Source organism: Chaetodon auriga, chromosome 5, assembly GCF_051107435.1.
Source record: "Chaetodon auriga isolate fChaAug3 chromosome 5, fChaAug3.hap1, whole genome shotgun sequence".
Lineage (NCBI taxonomy): Eukaryota > Metazoa > Chordata > Actinopteri > Chaetodontiformes > Chaetodontidae > Chaetodon > Chaetodon auriga.
In genome coordinates, this window is record NC_135078.1 from 12,094,826 (window position 1) to 12,122,147 (window position 27,322).

Here is a 27,322-nt window from a genome sequence, read left to right on the forward strand (position 1 = left end):
CCTGTGTTTCACCGCTCAACTGTGCCATTTGTAAAGATTTCTTTTTAAGAAAGCATCTATTCCCATATTATGGCATTGCACCTGCATGTCACTGAAGCTGTAGTGCCTTCAGACTTTATCTTTCCACTCAGACGTGCAAAGCACTGATATACAGTGGCTGAAAACAAAAACCCAACTCATTTCACACACATTTGTTTAGCAAAATTAGAGTTGACTTGTCATGAGATAATGCTGAGTAAGTAGCATCAAACTGATGTCACCTAAGAGAATCTGTGTTCTTTACAGTATTTTGGCCTTGTTGTCTAGTCAAGAGTTTGAGTGCCCCACTTTAGTTCTGCAGCCGACATGATTTTGTTCAAAGGGCACGGGACTGTTGTGCAAGTCCTCTCCCTTTTTCATATCACCCACATCTAGTAGTAGGAAAGCAACTAATGATTATTTTTATTGTGATTATTTTCTAAATTTATATATTTGACATCCTCACATGTCATGTTTTGTCCACCACCCAAAGATATTCAGTTTGCAGTCACAGAGGAGTGAAGAAGCCTCAAAGTATTTATATTTAATTAGCTGGAATGAGAAATTCTGACTTTTCCTTAAAAGAAAAAACTGAAAATGATTAATAGATTATCAAAATAGTTAATGATTAATTTAATAGTTGACAAATAATCAATTAATGGTTGCAGCTCTATTTAGTAGCATATGCAACCTATTGACCATGCAACCGAGAGAGGGAACAGAAAGTGGCACGCTTCCTTATTAGTGTTGCTAGCAAGTGCAGTTCAGTATTTTATCAGGATTTCAGTTTGACTGTCATTTTCAGGTAAATGTTTCACTCACAATATAAAAAATTACTCAGGTCATGATGTGCTAAATGCTCATTCTTCATACAGTTGGACCTGAGTGAGGTCAGCCACATCTGGTCAGGTAAACGCTTTTTATAGTGCACGCTGTGAAATGCGAGGCGCATAATCAAGACTATTGTACAGTGAAGGAATTGATATGTTCTCCTTTGCGTTTATTTGGCCTTGGTTAAACACTGAATGTTACAGGTCACTATATGTAATGTGATTAACAAGCTTCCTTTAGACAGGCAGAGCAGTCATAAACATATTGCAAACAGTCATGTCTTTTTATAGAGCTGTGTGAGAGATTACTGAGACATTAGCCAGGGGTCTTCTCGTGAATTTGCACAAATCCCTTTGAGCACCAGTGTTGTGTGTGTGCACATGCTGATGGATGCACTGGGAAAAGGACACATCAGCTGCTCTTGACAATTGGCTGATGTGGCTGTCAGAGACAGGGGGTGGGGTGGGGGCGTGAGTCAGACATGCTTACACTCAGGCCATGTTCACACTAAAGACAGACACTGCTTTACTCACGGGACTGGTTTAAAGCTGCAGTAGGTAAGATCAAGAAGAGAGCAGACTTAGCCTGAAAATTTGAAACAACACAAGTTCACGTCACTCCTCCTCCCTCTCCGCTGCACTCATGCCCTGCCTCCAAGCCCCTCATCCCTGCAGCGTCTGCGCGGCTGCCGTGACAACCAGTAACGTTAGCCTTAGCATCAGAAACAAGCTAACTCTGCCCAGCCGCTACATCACAGCAGCTAACATACCGTATGTGCTGTGGAGTGTTACTGTGACAATCACCATATTAGCTTTATGGTTATTTGATGTCTTAGTCGTATATGCTGTTGTTGGCAGTGGCGGTTTGGGCAGTTTCTCCTTTGCGGGTGGCTGTTGCTCCGCCATAGCTTTCATTAGCCTCCTGACGCCGTTCACAGAGCTGTTTGACTGAGAGGCAGCCAGCAGCATGAGCGGAGGGAGGGGGCGGTTCGCAGCGTGTGTGAGTAGTGATTGACAGATGTCAGACACTTCCTCTGACCCTCCTCTGGCTCTGATTGGTTGTTTTGTGTCGGGTGCAGTGGATTCTTGCAAATCGCAGTAGGAGCAGTAGGTGGGACCAATGGAGCGGGGTTTTTTCACAAATTACATGTTTCATGTAGTGCTGTCTGGGCATAGGGACAGTTTTAGCAAATATGACAAAAAAATTACTTTTAAACAAGTGACCTACTGCAGCTTTAAATGGCGTTCAAGATTAGGCTTAAATCAAATTGTCAGAATACACTTCTTTTTTTTTTCCAGTGCACTCTCTATGATCATTTAGACTTAATGTATTTCATTATCCAGACATGATCCAAACACACAGTGGGCCTTATGCAAGAATAGTTTCCAAGCCATATCCTAAAACACTCTTGTTTTTATGCATGTTGCATAGTGTTCAAAGTCAGATTCACCAAGCTCTCTTAACTGCAATAGCTTGTCATAAAGTGCTTGTTTCATGTTGGTGAATGGTACCTGTTCATGATGAGATTTTATCATTAGCATAATCTGTTTGTGGTCGAGGTTCATTCACAAAAATGTTCCAAAAGAATTAGATTATATTAATAATACAGCTGCCTATAATATATCATCAGAGCAGCTTTGTACTGTGACATTAAGTGTCATAAAGCTAGACGCTACAATGTCTTTCTAAACCAGAGTGGTCCATTACTAATAAAAGCTAAGTAAAAGGTGGTCAAGGACATGTGACAATAATTGAGATATAATTACACTGTTGGGTGAAAAAAGAGGTTGGTCCTGGACAGTGATTGCAAAGAGAGGCTGAGGCAGCTATTAAGACAATTGTCTATTGGACTGTATTTCCTGTTCCAACATATACCAATAAAAATTAGGCTATAAAATCTAAAAGATCTCTTAGTAAATTGGAAGGTCATGATGATGATGATGATGATGATATGGTGAACTGAATACTAATTTTGCACTACATCTTTTTTAGTCCTATATTTATTTTAGTTGATTTCAGTATCACCTTTAAACTAAAGTCATTCAGATTAAGGCGCTATGATTTTTAGGTCAGACGAGCATTCAGGACTTGTACAACAGGTCTGGATCAGTCTTAATTTTCATTCATACTTAGAATAGTACTCGGACTAATCAAAATAGGAGTAAGAAAAGTGGGAATGCCACAAATGATCTCAAATCACTCATACATGCCACTTTAGAATAAATCTGTTCACACGAGTAGTTCTTGCATCAGGCCCAATTTTCTGAGGATGACTCTGAGATGCAGCTGAAAGCTCAGGAAAAGCTAGGAAGTTGTCCTTGTGATTATTTTGTCAGACACGATGATCCCTCATGACATATTTTTTGTTTATTTTGTTGTCAGACAAGTGAAGAAGTAAAACACACCAGGGCAACCAACAATTCACACTCTGGTGTACTGAGACCATTGCTCATACACAGGTTAGAGAAACCAAGTTTGTCGATGAAACCTGTATTGTGTAATACTGTATTTTGCCGTTCAAATTGAGCAATCACAGAGAGAGCCAGAATTGACAGAAACTTGGCTTCTTATCATTACTGCAACATAGCACCTGACTGTGTCTGTGCAAGCATCATTTTGGATGAAACCTGACTAAACTACAACACAGTAGTATTGCATTTAACCGCTGCGGAGAGCATCATCAAAGTTTATCATGTTTGGGTGGGAAAAATGCTGGTTGAGTACTGATGGAGGGCCAAAATGAAGAGAAAAAGTCATGTAGACAGCTTCATGTGGGCATGGCCTGACACTACCAGCAGTCTTGGGGGGGGGGGGATTTAAGCCCCTGGCTGCAGGCTAAATACATGACTACATGCTCTGCTCTGTAAAGGGTTTGTTTGTGAGTAAAGTAAAGCAGAACTGGAGTTGGGGCCCACTCCTCTCAAACTCAAACATCACCCAAGCTTTCAGGACCATCGTTATTCAGTCGCTACAATATGTTCACGCCAGCATTTATGACAGCAAATATTTGTACCAAATTCATCTAATCTGAACAGTGATCAGTAGATTTTGCTCATGGAGGCAGCTCAATGAAAAGCTTTCAAATTGCATAGCAAGAAAGCAAAGCTGCATTGTATAGAACAGTGGGAAGGACATCCTCACAATTAGCAACCAGATTCAAACCCACATGGTGGCAAGTATTCAGTATACTGCAGAGTGTTTTGGAAAGACACTGAGTCTTAGTATGCACTTGGTCTTGTTCTGTTCTGAGCCTAATCTCTGATCATGAAGAGAGAATTTGTCATTTTTATATATTAAATGCTATAGCAGTTCATCTGTACAACACAAAATCAGTGCCTCCCTGTAAACGGTCTATACTAGTCACATTTGTTGGTGTGACCTCTATGTATGTGCCGATTTTAGCTTCTGCTTCACAGCTCTTCTGATGTGCTGCAGTGCCTAATGGAATCTCTTTTAGTCTCCGTTGAATTTTGACTTGTCTAATTTAAGAACAACCAGAAGGCATACAGCAAGGCTTTTGGCCTTACAGAACCTGGGCCTATTTTAATTAACACTGAAAACAGAGCTTTGGACAGCCCCCTCTGTCCTACTGTGACCTAGTAAGTGGTGTCTTACCAGAGTCTGTGACCCCCTCCTCTCCTCTCTTCTGGGTTCATGTAGATGTCAAAGTTAACAAGTTTACCTGCGCTGCTGTCGAAGAACCATGACAGGCGCACTGGTAGGCCCATATGCCTTATGGCTTGCCACCAACCCTGTAATGAGTTTACTGGCTGTGTACTAGGTCAGCTCTACATGCCTGTGAGACAGTCATTATGATATTTTCCAAATGCTGAAACCCTTGATGGCGGTGGAGAAAGTCTTGGCAGGTTTTGTTTTGCATCTAGGGCAACCTGTTGAAAGCACCAGTGAAAAACATACATTTCTCCTGCTTGCTGAGTAATCCATCTCAGCGTCTCTTACAACTCTCTGCTCGGAGCGATGAACTTTTCTCCACTTCCATGTGTTGGAAGGCTGACTTTTGAAAAATATATTAGAGAATTGTCAGTTTAGCCAGTGCTGCAGCAGTTTGGTGGTTTATGCCACGGTAGCAGAGCGCATCAAATATTAAAGCGCTGCTGTCAGGCTTAATGTTCTGCAGTGATCTGGTTTAGCATGTCTAATATTGGAATGCTGTCTCAGATGACAAGGAGAATTATGCCCTCCCTACCCCCACCACTTCTCTACTAGCAGATGTGTTAACCGGTACAGCTTTTAATGGTGATTTCAAAAGACAGAAAAACTCCTCACTGCTGCAAGATCATGGTCTTACGAAGCCAGCAAGAGAGAGACCCAGTACAGATATTTGGTAACAGGATTAATCTACAGTAGCACTTTATTTAATTACATCATCATGAAGACTGCATACACATGCCCATGTTCACAGCAGGTGCATCCCTAAGCCTTCTTCTGGTGGCCATCAAGGCAGTGTTAGTATCCAAGACAGACTCAACCACTTGTCTTCTCAATTTGATAAGATGTGTGTGTTTGTAAAATGACAAACAACTGTCTTTTTTTATAACTCATCTGGAGGTTCAAGTCCATGAAGGCCCAAAAGACCAAGTCACAAACAGAAACTCTTTGATCTGCATTTACTTCTGGATTTGATGGAAACTGTGTAATTGCACGACTGACCATGATAGGAGTCACAGGGAAAAATGTGAAATGGATCTACTCATGGCCCAGCAGCTGGTGCAGACCTGAGTCATGGCCTCGGTCTACTGAAAGCTGTCTCGGAGGGGAGGAAGTCATGGCCTAACAGATGTCTCATCAACAAATGTCTCCCCAGTGAGTGTGCCACTTCTGCCGTTCACTTGCCACTTCACACTGCTGAAAACTGTCTTTGTCCAGTCATTCGGTGTAGATCTTCAGTGACCGGTAGGATCCAGCTGTCACCCACTGAAGTTTTCACTATGAAAATATTGCGTACCTTAAAAGACATTTATTGTGTCATTTTAAATTTAGGGTAGTGTCTGGAGACACGTGCCAGCCTTTTATTCACCTGGCAGGTCTAATCTTTTTTTTTTTTTTCACGCCTTTCATAGGCTCTTCGCTTGCGTGACATCTGGCTTAACTTGTTTACCACACGCAAAAGCAATACATTACATACCAAAATGCAGAACAGATTGGTTGTTAAATACGTCATTCTTTCTGGTGTATTACATGGACTGTTCTTCTCCTCATTGTTTTCTTCCTCAGGCATACTGAACCCTCTGTCATAAGAGAGGCATTTTGGCAAGTCAGCCTCAATGGGTGTGGGAGGTTAGCATGAGCGACTTGATTACAGCCCTTCATTAGAAGCGCGCCTCCAATCCTCTGGCGAGGTTGCAGCTGTGGCCATAAGTTTGCCCCTCCACCCCCCACTCTTTTCAACCCCCATTATGTCCAGCTACATCTGTCTCCAGCTCTCCAGTGAAATCTACAAGCCTGTCTGTGCTCTTCCATGACTAGGCCAAGTTGAAGTGCTGGGGAATTATGGCTGCAGCCATCATCATCACCACCCAGAGAGACATCACCATTGGTGATGGCTGACTTGTCTTATCTCTGCCCACCACCACCCCTCCTGGGCCTAGGGCTTAATTTAGCTCGGCAGAATGAAGGAAAGGGCTTAGGCAGGAGTATTTTTAGAACTACATGGTTCACTGTAATGGGGGTCTTTAAAAAATTGAAAGTGTCATGTCATAGGCCTACAGTTTGCATCCGTTCTGCTGACTCTCTCCTGCATGCAACCGGCTGGGAAAACTCCAGTATGCACTACTAGCTTTGTAGAGTGGGGCATGTCAGCAAGGCTTAGGATGCACGATTGTGATGGACACATTTGCTGATGTGAATGGGGGTGAGGTAATACACTGCACCACACTGCTCTATTTTGGGAGCTTCCTTTGCGTGCCCAAAGCGCTTTTGTGTCTCACAGTTCTACATCATATCTTCTACTCGGCTCCTTTTAGAACATGTTTCTGAACCTGTCTTTCATTTTCGTAAGCGTCATTGCAGGGCACATTTCATTCGTGTGTTAGTTGAGCACTTTCATAACAGCTCAGCATTGGGCACTGTGGCCAATGTTGGTGGTTTTATTTAATGGCTGTTGATAAGCTTTGAATCCATAGCATTACCAAATCATGTTTTTAAGGATGATGTCGCCAGGATGGAGATCACCATGAACCTTGTGGGTCTGGCTGCCACAGAACCTGACGTAAATGCTTGATAACTCCTCATCTATTGGGCTACCAGAGTGTGTGCCAACTACCCCCACCCCCCTGCCATTTCCAAGAGAAACTAGGCCTCTGCTGAAGCTCTGTGTAGCCCTAATGCTGTGACTGGACAGCCTCCATTGGGTCAAGTGGAGATTTGCCTCTGATGAATCTGGGGGAGATTGTGTTGCAGTCTCGCCAACCAGCAGCGATTCAGGCTGATTGTAACTTTATTTTTTTATTTTTTTGTTAAGTCTGTGGCTCAGCCTGGCGGAATACATTTATCACAGGACCCCCCTCAAATAATTTTCACAAAGACAACATCAAGTTAAAGAAAACATCAAGACTAATGAATTATGGAAGTTAAGCTATTTCTGTTGAACAATTGGACAACACTGTTTTCAGCCTTCTCCCATAGTCGCTGCCTTTATCTCTCCACCCGAGCTTTTCGCTAACCCCTGATTCACCAGACTAGATGTGAATGGTGTGTCATATTGCATGAGGGAACATAGGAGTCGGAAAAAGAAGGCGATGAGAGCCAAAGCAAGTCCGTCTGCCACCCCTTTCTTGCTCAATAGCCCATGCTAGAATAGCTTTGTATGCCTTTGTGAACTCAGAGAGCCCGAGGTTGAACTGAACAATTGTCCAATTAAACAGTGACTTAGAGGAAACTCTGGCAGTCAACAGCCTGCCCGGCTTCTTCCCTCACTCATTCTTGGTTTCGTTTCCTCTCTCTGTCATGCGCGTGTGCGCGCACACACACACACACACACACACACAAGCTCTCGTCATACTCAAACACATATGAACCAGATGTGCAGCTCTGCAAAGCCAGGAGGCCACAAAGCCTGGGATAATTGCAGGGATGATATAGTCCCAGCAGACTAACAAGGAAATGGTTAAATTATCAGGCCTTGAGGGTATCAAAGAAGCCGATGCAATCACACGCCCTTCCTGGCTTTTCATGGACAGCAACCTCATGACCTGTGTCCAGCTATTGTTTCCTGGTGTGAAATAGGGGCCATGTCAGATGGGAAAGCCTATTGTACATTCTTAACCAATTCACAGTGAAGGAGCAGGAAGCAGGCCAATATTACCATTGGATTAGATGTCAAGGTTCAAGTTACTGTTCTCAACAATAATCACAGGCTCAATGTTATTGCTGATACACTTTGTGAGCACTGTAACACGCTGGATAATGAAGCAGTCATCCATTGATTAGCTTTTAACCAGCTGATTATATCTAAGTCTACATGGACGCTATTAATTAAGAGATTTCAGTTGTGCAGTGGTATCAGAAAGTCCACCATTCAAGGAAAATTAAAGTAGCTGGCTCTGAATACAGATTCATCCCCACACATGACTGTTATAAGTCAAGATAATAAACATGATTGAGGACCATAATACACAGCAAGGAGGACTACCACACCTGACACTCCCTGACATCCATCTAGTCTAAGAGCTTTTGTCTATCCACCTGCACATCTCATTCTTTCCTAAACATACACACACGCTCTCTCATACTCTGATTTATTGGGCTGAGTTATATAAATATAGAGGTCATGTAATTAATTTGTTGCCCTTCCTTTTTTTCAACAAATGTTTGCAGTATAAAGATTTATCTGTTGAATTATTGATTGACAACACACAGAGGACTGCAGTGTTTTAGTGGACTGTAAGGGTCATGATATGTGATCTGTTTGTACTGGTGAGATCAGACTGCACATCTTAGGTGGAGAATTTAGTGATAGTGAAAAATTACTGGAAGGAACTAGTCACTGTTTTCCAATCCCCTTTCCCAAAGAGACAGGGTGTGAGGTGTTGCAAAAATTAATAGATCCCACCAGGAACAGAAAGCCTGAACCAACAGTTAATGTTAGAGATCAGAATCAGAAATACTTTATTGATCCCCGAGGGGAAACTAAAAGTATTTCTGACCCTGATTCTGATTCTGATTCTGATTCTTTTAGATGAAGGGATAACTGCAGAACAAATAAAGAGGAACAGGCCACAGGGTGCAAGAGGTCTAGTTGTTGGACTGACACTGTCTTTTAAATATAACACCTGGCTAATTCATATAATATCTGCTTTTCATCGTGTATGTTAGATTGACAAACCAAACCCCGCAGCCAGTAAAGGTGAACTGAGTTCCCTCAACAATGATAATAGACATCTTTCAAGCTAAAATATCAGAGCATCTGGCTCCAGCTTCTTAATTGAGAGGATATGCTTTTTGTCTTGTTGCAAGATAAAAAAACTGTGCATCTTTAGGTTTTGAATTGTTGGTCAGACACTGCAAAATACAAAACAAGCAATTTCGCTACACCATTTTGTGGTCTCAGAACATGTGACAACCATTTTCAGCCAAGGTGTTGCCTGTAGTCAGGTCTATTTTAATTGGATAGTTTCATTAACAGATCATCAGCAAAACCCATCAATACTTAAGTGCCTATAGTTTAAAACACCCAGTGCTTTAGCTACAGTTTGTATATTGATGAACATTGATTCTTTTCATGTAAATGGCCTCAACATCAACAGCTGTATCTCTTGCACGCGTGCACGCACGCACACACACACACACACACACACACACACACACCTACTCTAAGCATGGCATTAGCAAACATGCTTTAGTCATTTGTATTAAACCACAGAACTGTAATGTTGGTTTTACATTTTTAAATTATGTGTGTGGGTAAAATCTGTCCTCCACAGGGCAGATATTTTATTTTTTACTCCCCCTCTTTTTGTGAGTGTAAAAGAGGCTTGGATGAATCAATACAGATCTAAAAGAGGAAGAGGAAGGCTAAGTTCTGAGCCTGAATTAATTCCCAAACTAATTGCGGGCAGACTTTACAGGGGATAAAAAGCTGAAATCCTAAGTCCTAAAACCCATGGGCCCTTTCCCACTCAGTGTAAACCCTAGTGATGATGTACATAATTTATGCTGTCAGTGTATATTTGAAAAAGAAGAAGAGGAAGAGGCAAAACACAAGGGAAATGACTCAGTGGCCTAGATGCATGTTTCCTTTTTGGGGTTTCCTCTACTTGATTTCCTCCCTGCACATCTTTCTCTTTCATTTTGACAGATCATTCTCTCTTTTTTTTTATTTTTATTTTTTAAAGGTAGAGCAGGGATGAAAGGTTGTGGGGTAGCATGCAAAGGCTTCTCCTGCTGAGTCTCATCCACTGAGGTGTAATACCGACATGAGTTACATTACCCACCACCTTGCAGACAGTTCTCAAGTGGTATGATGATGAAGTCATTTCCGCGTTGACTTTGACACACCAATAGCCCTTCTACCATACCGATCAAATGAGAACAATGTGTCATGTTAGCATTCTGTGAGCAGGGCGAAGTTTGCCGTGTTTCTCTGGAATCACTTGCTGACTTTGACACACAAAAGCCCACGCCCATATCCCATTTTTTTGTCTTATCTATGCGGTCAAATAAAAGCCACAGGCTCCTTTAGAAATTGGCTCCCTGTGATACACTAGTGGTTGCAAGGCATTTTTATCAAGTCTATTGTGAAGCTGACAGCTCTGGGAGTCCTAGCCATAAATGTATAACCGTGAATCACAACATCCCCCGCCATCCCGCGAGGCTCCAGCAAATGACTGTATGACATCATTGTTTTCCCTCCAAGAACAAGGCCTTCAAGAAAGTCGGAGAGGGCCTCTCATCCACCCAGCATAGGCGTCTTACATGGAATCCATTCACTGAGCTTGGAGATTTCAATTAGACTTATGTTCATTGCTTTGGCTTTGTCTGGGGGGCAGTCAGTATTGCTCTGCATTTGGCAAACCTTGGTTGGCAGATTAAGGAAAGAAGGCTGTCGAAAAGATTTAGATACTTCCTCAGGCAAGGGGTCTAAATCTTTGTTCTCAGTCTCTTGCACCAGATGACAGAATGAGGGAAGAAATCTGATTCGCTCAGCCTGTCTTGGAAAGGTGGACACATGCATGGACAGTAATAGGTTGAACACCACCACTCATACTCCAGCTGATGGCAGCTCAACATGTCTGTTAATTTCAGTCTCTTTAATATTTCATTCTGTAAAAACTCAAGCAAGTGGCAGCTGCACGTCCCACTCACTGTAATAATTTCTCTTTTGCACTGCTTTAAGTAGAGCGCATGCAATAGGCCTTTATTAATCTTCCTGTCTTTCTGTTGCTCTTGATTGGAAAATCCTGTTGGGCTTTAGAGTAGCACTTCACTCTATGCTCAGCTCTCCTTATGTACATGTACAAACATGCACGCTTGTGCACACACACATGCACACACATAGTTGGAGCTGAAACTAGATCAGCTGGTGTGTACTTCCACGAGTAGAAGTCCCTTTGTCTGTGTATGTCCGTGCACACTACTGATTAAATGACTATAGCACTTCATGTAATGATTACACACGTTCTCCATGTATGTGTGCGGCCGTGAACATGTGCAAGGCCTGTATGTGTTTTCAGATTTTTCTTTCTGGAACTCTCATGCATTTTGCATGGCCTTGTGGGAAAGCAGAATGGGGCTACAGCAGCAGGATGAGTCACTAGCCGGTGAAGGCATTTGACCACAGGCACTTGTTACTGTGGTGTCAGGGACACAGCTAGGACTCACTCAGCACGAGTCTCCTCTAAGACACACATGCAGGGAATTCTCGAGCCTTTGAAGAGACAGAATAGTTGATGTGAGGGCTAAAACCTCAGTTGTGACACAGTTGGAGCAAATCATAGTTAATCTATATTGGCTGTCATGTGGCCTTGATGCAAACAGCTCTAGACTGATTGCTCTTGCTGCTATGCTGTCTATCTTTATGAGCTCATGCATGTGTGTAACTAACCTGAATATTTGTTTATAGTCGCACAACATGTAGGTCTTCACTCTTTATGTGCATATATGCCTTAGTGCACTTGCATGTTTTTTTTTTTTTTTTAGTAATTCTCTGTGAGTGCATGTGTGATTCCACAGCTATCATATGTTTGGTGTGCAACTGAAGAGTATTTTTGCAGCCACAATGAAAATCAATACAACTGGGAATTGATAGTGTCATAAACAGGCCCAGGGTTATTGCCCAGTCGATATGGCCCATCTCGGCACCAGAGTCCCAGCTGAGCCTGGCTAGATGTGGCCAGTGGCAGTGAGTGTTAGACACATTGATGAAAACACCAGCGCTTATCGAATGGCCCGTCTTTGGCATTCACACCAGTTTAGCACCGGCAGCAGTCCTGTGCGTAACCCAGGGTCAATAGAGACTTGTCACCAAATGCCGAGACCTCAGTGACCAACCTAATTGACATTTACCCTTAATTGTCGTCTGTCCTCTCCTCCCTTTCCTTGTGAATCAACAACAAGGATAGTATTTTATTTTGCCTGCAGGGGAAGCTGCTTATTCCAGTGCACCACGGTGTTGGTCTTCCACCTCATCATTGTAGGACATCTTAAATAAGACCTGGAGATTTTGCTCAGTGTTACATTACCCATTTTCTAACCTAACCGTTCTCTTCGTACAAGCTAAAGGTTAGTCTCCATGCGATTTTTCCCGTTTTTCTGTGGGAATAATGAACTCTAAACTAGCAACAGAGACTGAAACTAGCTAGCTTTAAAGGTGATAAAGCACAGGCAGCTGGTGTGAGTAAAGACTGCCATCACTTTTCCCACTGAAAAGGCAATATTTGAACCCAAAACTGCTCCAAAGAAAATATTTTAAATTGAATTCCCATAGAGATTGTGGCAGTGGAGTCATGTGAAGTGGAAACTTTGCGTCACTCTTGTTCTGTTAGGTTTGCTAGAATTGTTAATGGACAGAAAGGCCACTACAGTGCTATCTATCTATCAGCCTCTGTATCCAATCCTCTCTATATTAGTCATATCATCCTTCTTGGTGAAAAATTCTCCCACACTGGAAGACAGACAACCGGTGTGGAAACGGTCACGTTTCCAAGATTTGTCATATTTTCTGTAAACCTAACAGTCACAAATGTAAATCCTTGTAAACACCTTTTATTTAGATCGAATTCCCCTCAAATCATACTCCAGCTGAGAGAATAATTTGCTTTGTTTATGTGAATGTGCTATTTTTGATTATGCTGCTATGGTGGAAGCATGCAAGAGCAGGGGAAATGTCCCAGTGGGAAAATAGTCTGAAAAGTTGAATAATTATGTAGTGTTTTATTTTTAGATTGTTTTTTATTTTTATTTTCCCTGTAGTATTCTTATCTTTTTAAAACTGCAAGGCCTGGAGTTAAATTTTTGCCCTTGTTGCAGTGCGTGATTTTTCTTACTGCCTAAGCACTTTACACATGTCTTTAGTTGGTGAGTATTCTTAACTGGCCAAAAACAAATATATTTAGTATCAAGGATGCTACAGGTTAAATTATTTTTTACATCCTACTCTCTACAAGTGGAATCAGCCATTTATGTAAAAGTTCAAATGACCACTTAGCCATTTTAATTACTAAGAAAAATTGTATCTTTAGCTTCTGCTTAGCATTAAAAATGGTTTGGTTGTGTGCATTGAGCAGCTGAGACAGTGTGGGCATGCTAGTGTAGCTACTAAACTTTACCTTCCTCTGCTTTAAAATCTGAATCAACAAATGCTCCAAGTACAGTCATTATCATTATCACATAGTTGAAAAGTCTCTGATACTTTCAACACTATGATATGTACTGTACATACTAAATCATTTGTCACATTGTGAGCATGGAGACTGTGTTCAGTTTACAATTGGAAGCATGTGTGATAAAGATGAGCTGATGTCAACAGTGACCCTGGGTCAGCATTGTGGATCAAATTTGGCTGGTGTGTTTCAAAGATTACACCCTTTTAACCCTCTGATTGACTGGTCTCCAGTGACCCAGTCCTGCCATAAACCCCCAATAAGGGCTCATTAGTCAGCAGGACCACCACCTGAGCAGGTGAAAGTAGGACAAAACACTTTGAAAATAATGTGGTTGTGCTTGAGGAGGAATGTGTCTCCACTCAGATTTTTGATCACTGACTTCTTGACGATAACAAGAATTACATTTGCACAAAGAAAATGATAATGAACTGTAACAGGGGATGTTGAATGTAATGTAAGTAAGCTAAGGATCAAGAAGCTGAGTGTGTGTTCAGCTGGGACAGTAGTATTTCCTCTCCTCAATTTAGGCCAGACAGCTTATTTATAGCACATTTCAAACACAGAGGCAATTCAAAGTGCTTTACCTTGGCAAAGAAAAGCATTAGACTGACATTTAAAGGTCCACTGTGTAAGATTTAGGTGGATCTATTAATAGCATATGGCAGAAATGAAATCTAATATTTGTGAGTATGTTTTCATTAGTGTATAATAGGGCTGTCAACAAATATTCCAAATTCAAATTTATATTCGAATTGTAAAAAAAAAACAAAAAACTGTACATTTGATTGTGAAAATGAATATGTGGAAAAAAAAAGGAAAAAAGCAACACTAATACAGCGGCTGCATTAAAAACACTATATGACAGAGAGGAGTCACAAAACCAGTTTCTGCTTCGTTGTCGAGTAATTGCTGTTTAAACAGGGAAAATCTATTTAAGTCCAACACATTTATATCTATGTAGATGTTTCTCCCGCTGCTTCTCTGATGTCTGCCCTCTCGCTCCTCTCTCGATTTGGTGAATTAAGAGATTATTTGGTGATGGTTGTTGAATAGAATAGAGGAGAACAGACACTGAATAAACGAGCCAAGAAAGTGTTGTTGAGTTTTACTTTGCTTTTGTCACCTTTTGAATGAAATGTGTTTTACAATGCTAAAATTACTGTTTTTGTGAATGGAGTCTGGTGGTTTTGGCTAGACTGGTATAACAGCTGTTTCTTGTTAAACAATATGGATCTTACTCTATAACAAAAAGGTATCTCTGGAGGGATTTTTTATATAATGTTGACCCTTATTATAACAATCTGAGCTTGTTACTGACAAAAACAAACACTTTTAGTGGACATAGATTGACAGTGCGCAAACACCTGAACTTGTAGCGCGTTCATGGGTGCCGGCTACCGTGTTCTCTGTCAATACTAAAAACTTGACTTGAAAAATTGTTGTGGGACATTGAGGTCTTCCAGTACGTGTGGACACCAACACCGATTGGAATCTCTGAACACTCAATGTCACGTTCATTAATTGAAAATGAGATGTAGGTCAAGCTGAAGCGAGTGCATAAATCAACAACACTGTACAGGACATTTTATTTGTTTGTTTTGTAATGTGTAGGTGTAAATCTTTTACAATATATTTATGTTGAAAAAAAAAACATAACCTCACTGCTAGATGACACTGAATCCTATACACTGAACTTTTAAGAACAAATCTAAATAGTACATTAGAGTCACCTCTTCCAAGGGCTAAAGTGTCCACACTTCCTGCTAGAATTTCATTTTGATCAAATGGGAGAAATCTACATCTCTCTCAGCAATTTAGCAAAGGCTGCAAGGATGGGCAAGGTTGAAAACTGTCCATTCCTATGGAGGCAAAGATTATACTTCATTTAACACCTCCCACTTTGGCCTTGTTGGTTTCTTCCTCATTATGACACTATCAGTGGAACAATAACACACTGTTTATCTTTTACCAAAATGGCTTTGGACAATTCCCACAAAGGGCATTGCCCCTGTTTAATGCACTACAGCTGTTGCGTCATTACTATCTTTCCTGTGTGTTGTTATCTTGTGCAGATACTAATTTTTTGGGGAACCCCTTGGATTAAACCTCGCTGTCCATAGTTTACATTGGGACTATTTCCTTGAAACAAAGATGATTTTAATGTAAAGGAGTCAGCTATTCTACACGTTTTCATCTGTATTCCTTCCTATTCTGTAAATGGGGATTCACAAGTTTCAACCTGTTCTTCATTTGTTATGCCCTATTAGCCAAGCTAGTGTAGGATAGACTTTGTCAAAATTGGAGAGAGAAAATCTAGGTTATGACGTGTCTACACAGGAGGGGTTTCAGCCACATTTTTCAGTTGTCCGTCACACTCACCTGACAGAGCATTAATCAGTCCAGCTATCTATTTTCCTTTGTTTTGCTTGCATAACCACAGTGATTGTTTATTGGGCTGTGAGCTCTTCCAAAATGCGGGTGACCTACACTCAGTATTTTCCCTGAATGCATCCTGTGTGGACAGAGACGGAGTTGAAGTTGCTGCTACTCTGCTAACGTGCTGCTCACACTATTGCTCCTGTGTAGACACGGTGGTAGTGTGAGCCCTGAGGTGATTCAGGTGTTATTTTGTGTTTTTATTTTTTTTATTTACATATTTCAAATTCTCCAGGGGGCAGTGACTAAGTCATTGCTGCTAAGGTGCACATGCACAGTCTCTGCAAATCGCTTCAGATTAATTGAATGGGTTTTGGAAATCATTTGCATTAAATCCACCACACGTGCATGTTGGCGTTTTGTTCAGTGAGTCAGCTTAGAAGAGGTGGCGCTGGTGGAGTCGTGCTTTTAAAATAATGAACTGGTACTGTGCCGAGCCTACAAGGGTTTTCAAAAATAGAGTTAGCCCAAAATTATTGCCCGAGAGAAAAGAAATTACATAAACATCTAACTCCCACATTTGGACATGTGTTATACTGCAGGCATGTCACGAAAGACACATGGTGCACCGGGAAGCTGTCATAATGCAGAACTAAGTGTTACTTACTTTTTTATACATCAGTACTGGATTTACATATACACAATATTTACACATTATGTGGTGCGTGCGTGTGTGCGCGTGAGATTGAGATTGAGATCAAGGCACAGTCAATTTACCCCCGTGTTTATCGCGCTTTGTCCAGGTGGTTAATCAGGTGCACCCCAGCCTTTTTACTCTGTTTTCCCTACAATTAATACCCCCTGTGATACTGTCTCCCAAGGCCCTTACATAAAAAATGTAAGAGCAATAACAATCACTGCTAAGTTGATGGTTATAGTAGATTACAGGGTATGTCAAGTAAAAGGATATGTAGCCTTCTCACTTTGAAAGTGAAACGGCATCTGATTACCCGCTTTGGTTAAATTGCAGCTTCTATAGCAAAAGGTGCTGCTCTCTTGCTCTTCAGCTGTCTATCCTGTTCTATCCTGTGTGTGTGTGTGTAACCTGTTGATCCATATAACATTCAATCCCCACTCGAGGTGAGCAACCCCCTGCTCCTCCTCCCTCACTTTCTCTGATGTGCAAAATTGCCTGTGAGGGACTGTTGAATAATTTAACAGCGTGGTGACGGTGCTCCGTGACACTGCACTAGTGTGTTCGCTTGTTTCATTCAGAGTCTGTGTGCGTGTTTGTATTTATTTAAGGGGGAGGGGTTTGGAAAAGACAGCGCAGAGATTGATTTTGTGTGTGTGTGTGTGTGTATGTGTGTGAAAGACTGGGGTTTGGAAAAGGAAGACAGTACACCATGCACACTATTGACCAGGTTGGAAAAAAAAAAGCTCAGCTGAAAAGGCGCTAGCGCTGATAGTTGCCAGAAAGGATGAATGGCTTTAATAGAGAAAACTCCAGGCTTCACTCCGGAGGGAGGGACACACACACCGACCCCTCTAGATTCATGGGATTGCTCTAAAATGCTTTCACAGTGAATGAGGGGTGGTCTTTGTGTGCCAGAGTGTGTGCGACCAGTGCTGTGCGTATGTGTGTGAGCTTGCCTAACATATGCCTTGTGTTAAATTATCTCTGAGATTTTTATTTTTCAACAGTGGTGATACTCTGTTCATTGAGATAAATGCAGGTTTTCCATCACAGTCCTTTTGAGAGAACTACTAGTCGTAGAAAAACAACAAACAGACAATAATCACATTATTTTTTGCCATTTTTGCTTAAGTGACACAGAATGTCCTATGAGTAAGTTTCTGCCACTGTAATGTTAATTGATTCTCTCAAACAAATAACTGTAGACAAATCTAACCTAAATGGAGGATTCCTCCTATGCGTGTATCTTGGTGTGTGTATCTGTGACTGATAAAACCATAATAAAAAGGTGTAATGGAATTTGAAGTGTAGTGACAGGGCCACAGTCCAAGGAGCCATAATCAGGAGAGATTATCTTTCTCCGACAGCCCCTGGCTACTCCCAAACACCTCACAAATGCCCTAGGCTAGCTTGATATTGCCCAGCTGCCACTTTACACATGAATCCTATATATGGACATGTGTGAAGAAAAAAGTGTGAAAGTTATTCTCACGTGTGAAAGCTTTCATGTGTGGTGATTGCGCGCGAGCTACTCTACGCTATATAATACCCTGTAAGTCTTCATCATTGCAAATGGCTTTTCTACATCAATATGGAGATTAAGACTGATATTGACCTAAAGCTTCAGGGCAACAAAAGGAGCTGCACTCCTCTGCTTAGTCTTGAAGTGTGAATGATTTGGCTTGTTACCATCGAGTGCTAGTCTATTTTTAATGACATGTATATAGAGAGTAGGGTTGTTGCACCGTGCACTCTTAACAGTTTAATGTGTGTCTTATAGTCGCATTTGCATAACATTTTCAAAATGTGTTTTAAAGACTGGAAGAAAACATAACTCCAGGAAGTTATTGCGCCCAGCCAAGAGACATTCCAGCACATAAATCCCTGTAAAACCACAAAGTGTTGTTGTTTTTAGATGTCAGTTTTTTTTGGGGTTTTTTTGGAAGAAATTAACAAACAAGATGCAACAAGTTAAGTAGTGTGCTGTAGAAGTGCAGATGTTTTCACCTTTAGATCAAGCCAGGCTACCTGTTTGCTCCTGTATGCCCCCGTTTGCCCCTGTTTCCAGTCTTACACTGAGCTAAGCTAACCAGGCCATCTCCTGGCTTTGCCTACATAATTAGTGTATAGAAATGAGAGTGGTATCAATCTTGTCATCTAACTCTTGGAAAGAAAGTGAATAGTACTTACCAAACTAGGCATGTCGTAGCCGTACAGTATAGTCTCACACTTCTGCTGTTGACTGGTTTGATGTTCTAGTGGGTTTTTTAAGGATAACCTCGTTGCTCAAAAGCCTCACCCAAAGACACTGCTTTGCTTTTTTTGTCTCCTGTTGTAAAAGTCAGGCTCACAAGCTCATCTCAGGTGAGTACTTCTCCCCCAGTGTGCCGGAGCAAGATGGAAATATAGAGGTCTTTAAAGGGTCGTTGGTGCCAAGTTAAACTTTTAAACAGACACAAATCTTGTGGTGTAGCCACTGTGGGCTTTTGGGATGTTTTTACTTTAAGGCAACAAGAGGAAATCACTTCAAATAAACTACAGATTTAGAGCTGGCCCAGGGTTTTAAGTTGGTGGATAGGCCACTTATTTGTCTCGTATTTGTCCCTCAATCCACCAACACCCACATTTATGTTGGCATTAGCCTTAAAGCAAGTCTGAGAAGGTGTGTGTGTGCCTGTGTGTGTCTGTGTGTACATGTGTATGTGTGTGTGTTTGTATGCATGCATGTCTCAATAGTGTCACTAAGCTCCTGAGATGAGAGCTGCCCTGAAGTCTCCAAATCCTCCTTTAGAGAGTGTGTGTGTGTGTGTATTCTTCACTCTGTGAAAATGAGTCAGTGCTATAAAAATCCACACCATGCCGCCCTGGCAGGATAATCAGGACATAATGTTTAGTTTCTTTCTATCTCAGTGGATTAGTTTATTTTCATCCGGGGAGAATTCTGCGTATTGTAGAAATCGCCTCATATTTGGTTGTCTCAGCTTTATTTAAAGCAGTATTTCACTAAGGTACGTGTGATTTAAAGCACACCTACCGCCAGCATGACTCATCAAATGTCCCACCCCAGTCATCATCAGGCACTCTGGGAGTCCTCAAGTCTTGAATTTGTGAACATTGAGTCTCATTGTCATTTATTAAATTCAGGCAAATCAGGGCTCAAAGCTATAATAGAGACAGATAAATGATTCTATTATTATATTTTTTTGCTTTAAGTGTGTGCATTAATTGCGATTCATGAGCAGTAAAGATTTAGCGATACTTTTGATGTCTGCTGGCAAAGGAAATCATTCACTTTACGCAGAATTCCCCAGGTGGTTATCCAGGAAGTGATGTCATCATGGATACCTGCAGTAACTAGTTTGTTGGACAACATTTCATGAAGTCTTGGAAGTGTGCATTTGAGAAACTCACACAGACAGAGGCATGAACTTGGCCATGGTCCTTGTTTGATACCCAGTATCACATCCAGCTCGATGAATTGTTTGGCCAGTCCCTCTGAAAGCTGTTCTATTGGATTGTTTTGCCCAAGAACAGAAATGCAATACAAGGTTGTCAAAACAGTTCGCTTGGCCAAGTTCTGCCTCGGAAAATGACGGCTTGTGACTCAGGATTTATGATTCATATCGCGTGTGTGTCATGTAACAGGAGGAACAGAAAGTAGGAGTTGGATATCAAGATTTTTATCATTAGCCAATGCACCAGTAAACTTTATCAGAAAGCCTTTGGAACTACAGTACCAGGGATGATGTGATGGTTTTCTTACTGTATTTGTTAGAGCTTGCATTGCCTGACCTTAACCCCACAGGCCTTAGATGAAGTAAGGATTCGCTACAATGATGTGGCTTCACAAAAGTGCCCTCACTCTGTAGGTCTGAACTCTCTCAAGGATGGCTGAACAGCACAAACACTTTATTTTTCTGTAACTATCCATGTTTTCTGTCTCTCTCATTTCCACTAATGGTTGTAGTTTGGAAAGCGTGTGGTGGGCACTGTCCAATTAATTTAGACCAACCAAGCTGTCTGTGAAAAGCATCTTAATATTAATCTTTAAAAATAAGCAAAGCCTGAAAATCAGGAAGTGGATCATCGTTGGCTTTAACTCGCTTTGCTCTTTTTCAGATTCTCTCTCTTCTCCTATCTCTTCCTGTTTTTCTTTCTCATCTGTTTTCATGTTGTTACTGTTTATGACATGATCACATCCTCTGTACCAGTGTCTTTCTCTTACTCGCAGGCCCTCTGACCTCTGTTGTTAACAAAACACACACATTTAATATTGACTGCCTGTCTTTCTGTTCTTGTCCCATTCACAGTGAACGTGCATATGCTGTAAACCAGATAATCCAACATTATCATTCTTCTTTATTAAGCTAAATCTAAAACCTTTGCAATAATTAGCCTGGATGTGTCTCTTAGCAACACTGTTGTTTAGCTACTACAAAAAGCATGATTTTTCCTTTAAACTGTACTTAACATAAAATGTATGTATATAAACATAAGTGGATAATATCGTTACTTCTCCAAATCAAGTAGTGTTGGATATATCCCTGGCCTGAATGTGTGCAGGTCTGTTTCCAGTATTCTGAGTAAAAGAATTTTCTTTGATGACATTGCACTCAGATTTAGTTGTTTTATTCTGCATATTCAATTAATTGATAAGACAGTCGATGAAGTCAATGAATGAAAGAATTGATTAAATCACTGATCATCCTGTGGCTTCTCCAGTGTGAAGATTTGCTGCTGTTTCTTTTGGTTTTAGGACTCTTAGTCTGATAAAACAAGTCACCTTGGGCTCTGCCTCTTTCACTATTTTCTGACAACAATTAATTGACTAGTTGAGAAAATAATTGGCAGATTAATTGAGAAAGAAAATAATCTTTAGCTGCTGTCTGAAGTATATATTCAAATCGAATCTTGAAGATGGACTTGAGTAAAAGACACACTCCAACCCTTACACTTTCTCTCACCCTTTCTCTCTGTCTGCTGTTAATCTTTCTCTTGTTGATTGGTCACAAATGCCAAGCATGGCCGAGTGAGCGAGGCAGAGGAGAAGTGCAGCCACAACTTCCCCAGAGGCACATGCCACCGTCAGTTTGTGTTATGAATCATTCAGGGACACTCACAAGGGGCACAATGCGTTTTCATCCCTCTTCTCTCCCTCCATCCTCTCTCCTTCTATTATTATTGAATGCAGTTCCTCTGAGCCTCCAATCTGCTGCGTGGCATGATCAGAAGGGGTGGGGGGGGGGCTGAAACCAATAAGACAAGAGGGCATGGTGAAAAATTGATAAAATGGGAGAGGTAGAGGAGAAGAAGAAGGGAGCCTTTCCACACAGGAATTAAGTGTCTCAAAGCAAAGGTCAGGAGGTCATTTACGTACCGAATAATGGATCTAACCGTACTTCCTGGTTGTTAGGCTGCTTGTGGACAACAGTTGGTTTTATTGTGTGCTGGTCTTGTAAATGACGGATGTGCATGTTCAGGGTCAGGTTGTGTTCACTGGTAATGCTGTGGATGCTGCACCACCTGCTTGTCAAAACGAAACACAGCCCAATAGCTGGCGGCGCTCTGCTGCCAGAACAACTCGCTCAGATTTGACGTGTTTGTTTGGGCATACAGTGTGTGACACTGTGTGGGAGAAAGCAAAATATTGAATTTGTGCTTGTGTGTGTGTGTGTGTGTGTGTGTGTGTGTGTGTGTGTGTGTGTATGTGTGTGTAAGCTTGTGTTTGTCCACAGCACTGTCTGCAGTGTCCTTGAACTCATGTATTTGTAAGAGGAAGAAAAAGGATGTGTTCAGCTGCAAATAGGAGGCACTTGTATAGCCTTGTATGAAATTCCAAGACATCTAGTTTGAGACAAGGTCTACCCATTCTCCACTGCATTCTGGGATAGACATTGGACTCTCTGTGACACTGAATATTAACAACCAGGTGTGGACATATATAAATATTGGGAATATTTGCAGCATTATATAACCAAGATCCAAAAATAGTTGGAACACTGTAAAATGTAAATAAAAAAGGAATGCAGGAATTTGCAAATCCCTTTCACCCTATATTCAATTAAGTACAGTACAAAGACAATATATTTAATGCTCAAACTGATAAAACTTTCTTGTTTTTTGAAAATATGTACTCACTCTGAGTTTAATGCCTGCAGCATAATCCAAAAGAGTTGGAACAGGGCCATGTTTACCGCTGTGTTACATCACCTTTTCTTTTAAATCAGTAAGTGTTTGGGAACTGAAGACACGAACTGTTGCAGTGTGCCATTGAAAGTGAAATTCTTTCACATTCTTGCTTGATATATGACTATGGTCAACAGTTCAGGACTGTGTAAAACGATGGACGTAGTGTCTCATGTCAGCCGTAGGTTTCTGAAGAGCCATTGTGTCTCAGATGAGCTCGGGACATTTCTGGATGTTGTTGATATATGGTTTCCACTTTGAATGGTGGGGTCTTCATCTGCATTTGTAGATGCAACTGTGTTCAGCAACAATGGTTTTGGGTTTGACAAAGTGGTGAACCTCTTTCCATCCTTGCTTGTGAATGATTGAGCCTTTTGAGGATTTCATACCCAGTCATGATACTATCACCTGTTCCCAACAATTCCACAACTTTCTCAGTCTTTTGTTGCTCCTTTTGCAACTTATATGAAACATGTTGCTGACATCAAATTGCGAATAAACATATATTTACAAAAATCAATGAAGCTGATGAGGGAAACCATTCACTGTATTGTCCTTGTACTGTTTTCAGTTGAATGTGTGACGAGAAGGATTAGCAAATGATCACATTATGTTTCATTTATGTTTTTTGCAGCTTCCAAACTTTTTTGGAATCAGGGTTGCAAGACATTGGCACCATGTGAAGTGTATTATTATTACCACCTGACTGAGATAACTAACAGCCGTTATACTGGTGATACATTTCCTCTGATCTTTCTGTTGTGGCAGTAATATTGTCGTCTTTCCTGAAGCTGATAAGTGGAGGGATCATTTCTGTGGATCCTTGAGTTGTTGAGAGGATAATAACTGACAGTCATTAAAGAGATTTTCTCTGGCTGTTGAGTCATTCCACCGTCTGCTATTGTGAAGAAATTTGAAAACTCTATATGTACTGGAGGAACATTGCCTTCCTCTTGCTCTTCTTGTGTGTTACGAGCTACAAAGTTTGTGTTGTAAAGCAATCCTGCAAATTTCCAATAAAATCTGTGGCACGTGATATGAAATATATAAATTACAGTGCAGATGCTTGTAGAGGCTGCTAGTCTTGTCAGTCATGGTCTTGTATTTGGTAATAGCTCAGTAAAAAAGGCAAATATAAGAGACAGACAGACAAAATGGGTAGCAGAACTTGCACTCAGCCTTAAAGTGCATCAGATCATCATCTGATGATCTTCAAAAAGACATACTTGAAAATCTAGAGTGACGTATAATAATTACATTAAGGCCTGCAACTAATGATGATTTTCATAATAGATCAGTTATTTTCTCAATCTAATAATTGTTGGAATATAAACTCTTGAATCATGCTAATTACATTTTTCACAAGATTTCAAATTGATTGTTTTGTGCAAAGCTCACAGGTGTTTAATACCAGACTGAGAAAACCAATCAGTATCTCCACATCTGAGAAGTAGGAATAAACAACTTCTTGACAATTTTCCTTAAAAATATGAATTGAATTGTTCATTTATTATGAAAATTGCTGATTACTATTCTTTTGATCGCCTAATAAATGAATCCACTCATTTCATCTAGTCACATTATCGTATGCACAACTTTTTAATATATTTCACATAAAAGTGCTCTATTCATTTTAATCCATCCATCTAACCCTTCTTTTGTTTCCTCTTCTCTCTTACCCCAGGTACAGTATCATTCCAGTTATGAGGAAAGTTGGCAAGACATCAGCTCTGGACTTAAACTAAGGAGGGAGAAAAGGAGCGAGAGAGACACAGAAGCTAGTCTGACACCCCCTTTACACATTTCCTCCAGGGGTAGGTTACACACATTTAACTCTGGCTTTCTGTATTAGGCTGTCTCATCATGCATAATCACATCTGTTCCTTGATACTTGTTCTCATGTGTTTTTGTTTTTTTTAAACCAATGTCTTTTTAATTTTATTGAAACTTTCAGCATGCAAATAAGTTTACAAAGCTACTGATACTGTTGATTTTATATCTGGTAAGCAGATTGTTGCAAGCATCTAACAGACATACTCCCGCTAAGGTATTTGTGTGTGTGTGCACACGTGTTAAAATCCCCTTCATGCTGCTGTTGGACAGCCAGTGCAGGCATCAGCCGACTGTACTGTAAACTGGGTCTTGTTTGCCTCGTAACGAAAGCTCGCTGCCCTGCCAGCTCTCTCATGTACATAACAGCTAACCAACCCTCTGTCACATTGAATTAAAGCAGTGTCTGAAAGGAGGTAAAGTTTCTCTGGCCTACACCTTTCTCAGCTTCTCTGTGTGTGCTTATACACATGTGCATCCATGTGTTGGGGGAAGGCTGCAACTTAGCCATATGAGATTACTTGTTGGTAGCATGCAGGAAAACTGTTGAATTGTTGTTGTAATTTTTTGGATACTGTAAACCGGTATACCTGGTAGCCAAGATCAGTTTTATGGTTGACAGTGTATTTTGTTTTTAAAATGTTTTCCTTTACCTTTTCAGAAAATGTCTTGCTCAGGTATCTTTAAGCTGCAGTGATTGCCTGTGGTTTGTCTGCTGACTCCAAAATTAACTTTTTGGCCAACCTGCCAATGGTTGGTAAAAAAAAAAACTGCCAGAATATTTGTCAACTGGTCATAATCTACATAACATACAGTGTTAATAAAAATGAAAAATGAGCTGAGGCGAACAATGCTTAATTTATTGGGGTTGCTGTGATAAAGAAGCTTATCTCTCCTCACCATCTTAAGTATGAAGCATCACTTCTTGGTAAATTGCCTTTAAAACATACATCCACTGTCCTCTTTATTTTTCCTTTGAGATAGATCTACTCAGATCTACAGTTATTGACAGTCATTTGTTGCATGTGACCACCAGTGTGCAGAGAAGATGCAAAACAATCAACTTCTTTGTTTTTAGTGATAAGAGTTTGCAGTGAATAGGCCAATTTCAGCAACCTGCCAATGGCAGCTGACTTCATTTATTTTAATGGCCAATGTAGATTTTTACTAGCATTTGGCAAGCGGCAGGTGCTCATTTTGGACCCTGTTTGCCTGTGGTTTGTCTTTTGTGCATTAATGTAAATACTTCTGTCAACTTGTCATCATCACACATAGAGCCAACATCGAAAATTGGATTTGGTGGGAAGTCAAGCGTGTGTGTGTGTCAGTGTATTTCCTGCACTGTGGGCAAATCTTGCTTTTGAGTCACCATGAGTGGCAAAAGAGCTTGTGGGGATGGGTGTGGTAAAGGGAAACAATTTGGGTTACAGAATGACCCTCAGGACAAGATTCAGGGCAGATTTCAAATGTCTGAACTCGCTTGCAGACTGGTGAACTTGAGGGAACAGAGCAGCCACGGACTGACGACTGGCCAGGCCTGTCCAGTTCCACAGTCCTGTCCACAAGAAGGCTCATGGTAGTTTAAAGCGACTTCAGATTTTCCATTGATAGAAACAACCCTATCACATTTTGCCCTTTAGATTGGCTTATCATCAACGTACAACCAGACATTGTGCTTTTAAATAGGCCTCTATACCATTCACAATGAGGGTGACCCATTTAATGTCATGCAGGAGGCCTACACATGCATGCACATGCGACACACTCTTACAGTACTCTCCAGGGACCACTGGTGAGATGTGAGGCTCTATCTGCTCGCAGTCTTTAAGTTTTTATTAGACAGGATTACTGAAGTGCAGTGATTTTCAGTTTTTCTATCAGTTGTGTGCATAATCCAGGCGTCTTTCCTCACTCATACATACATGTGCAGCTTTACACACAAACACACACAACTTCAAAGTTCTAAGCCTCTCTATAATGTTATGACAGGAGTTAAGAGAACTGAATCATTATGTAATTCTCATTCTTTCCCTCTTATACACACACTACCCTCACAGTATGTCTCAATGCACAATTTGGCAGGTTTACCAGTTCTTTTTTCCTGTTTCTGATTAGAGCTGGTGATTTTAATCCCAGTAAGAATTCACACAGTCTGCCTAATTCCTGTCCATGCCTAAAGCCGGTAGGGGGGCCAGTAAGCCGCTAAACCCCCTGGCGATACACGCACATACACACACATAAACCGACACACACATATGGACACTCTCTCTGCTCTCACTGACGTAACAGCGCAAATATATTTCCGTGCACACTCTGCACACACACACACACACGCACACAAACTTAGAAGCATGCACCTCACTTGCACTCTAGGAGTTTAGATATAAATGTTTACAGGCAAGCCCAGGAAGCTGAGTAAAGCATGAATGTTAAGAAAATCGAAATTTTTTCCACATTGAAGTTTTTCTTTTTTTAAAGAAATATAGAAAAGTGAACAGAGGTATAAAGAGAAAAAAAAAAGCAAATTTTACCTAGAACAGAA

At 40.9% G+C, this 27,322-nt stretch overlaps 1 protein-coding gene across 4 annotated transcripts in view; it reads left to right on the forward strand.

Annotated features, from left to right (window-relative positions):
• Window positions 1-27,322, forward strand: part of taok3a (TAO kinase 3a) — a 64,600-nt gene that overhangs the window by 1,362 nt on the left and 35,916 nt on the right. For all 4 annotated transcript variants that reach the window (XM_076730069.1, XM_076730070.1, XM_076730071.1 and 1 more), the window contains exon 2: window positions 24,635-24,764. The gene's annotated coding sequence lies outside the window, so the exon portion shown is untranslated. The remainder of the gene's footprint in view (window positions 1-24,634; window positions 24,765-27,322) is intronic.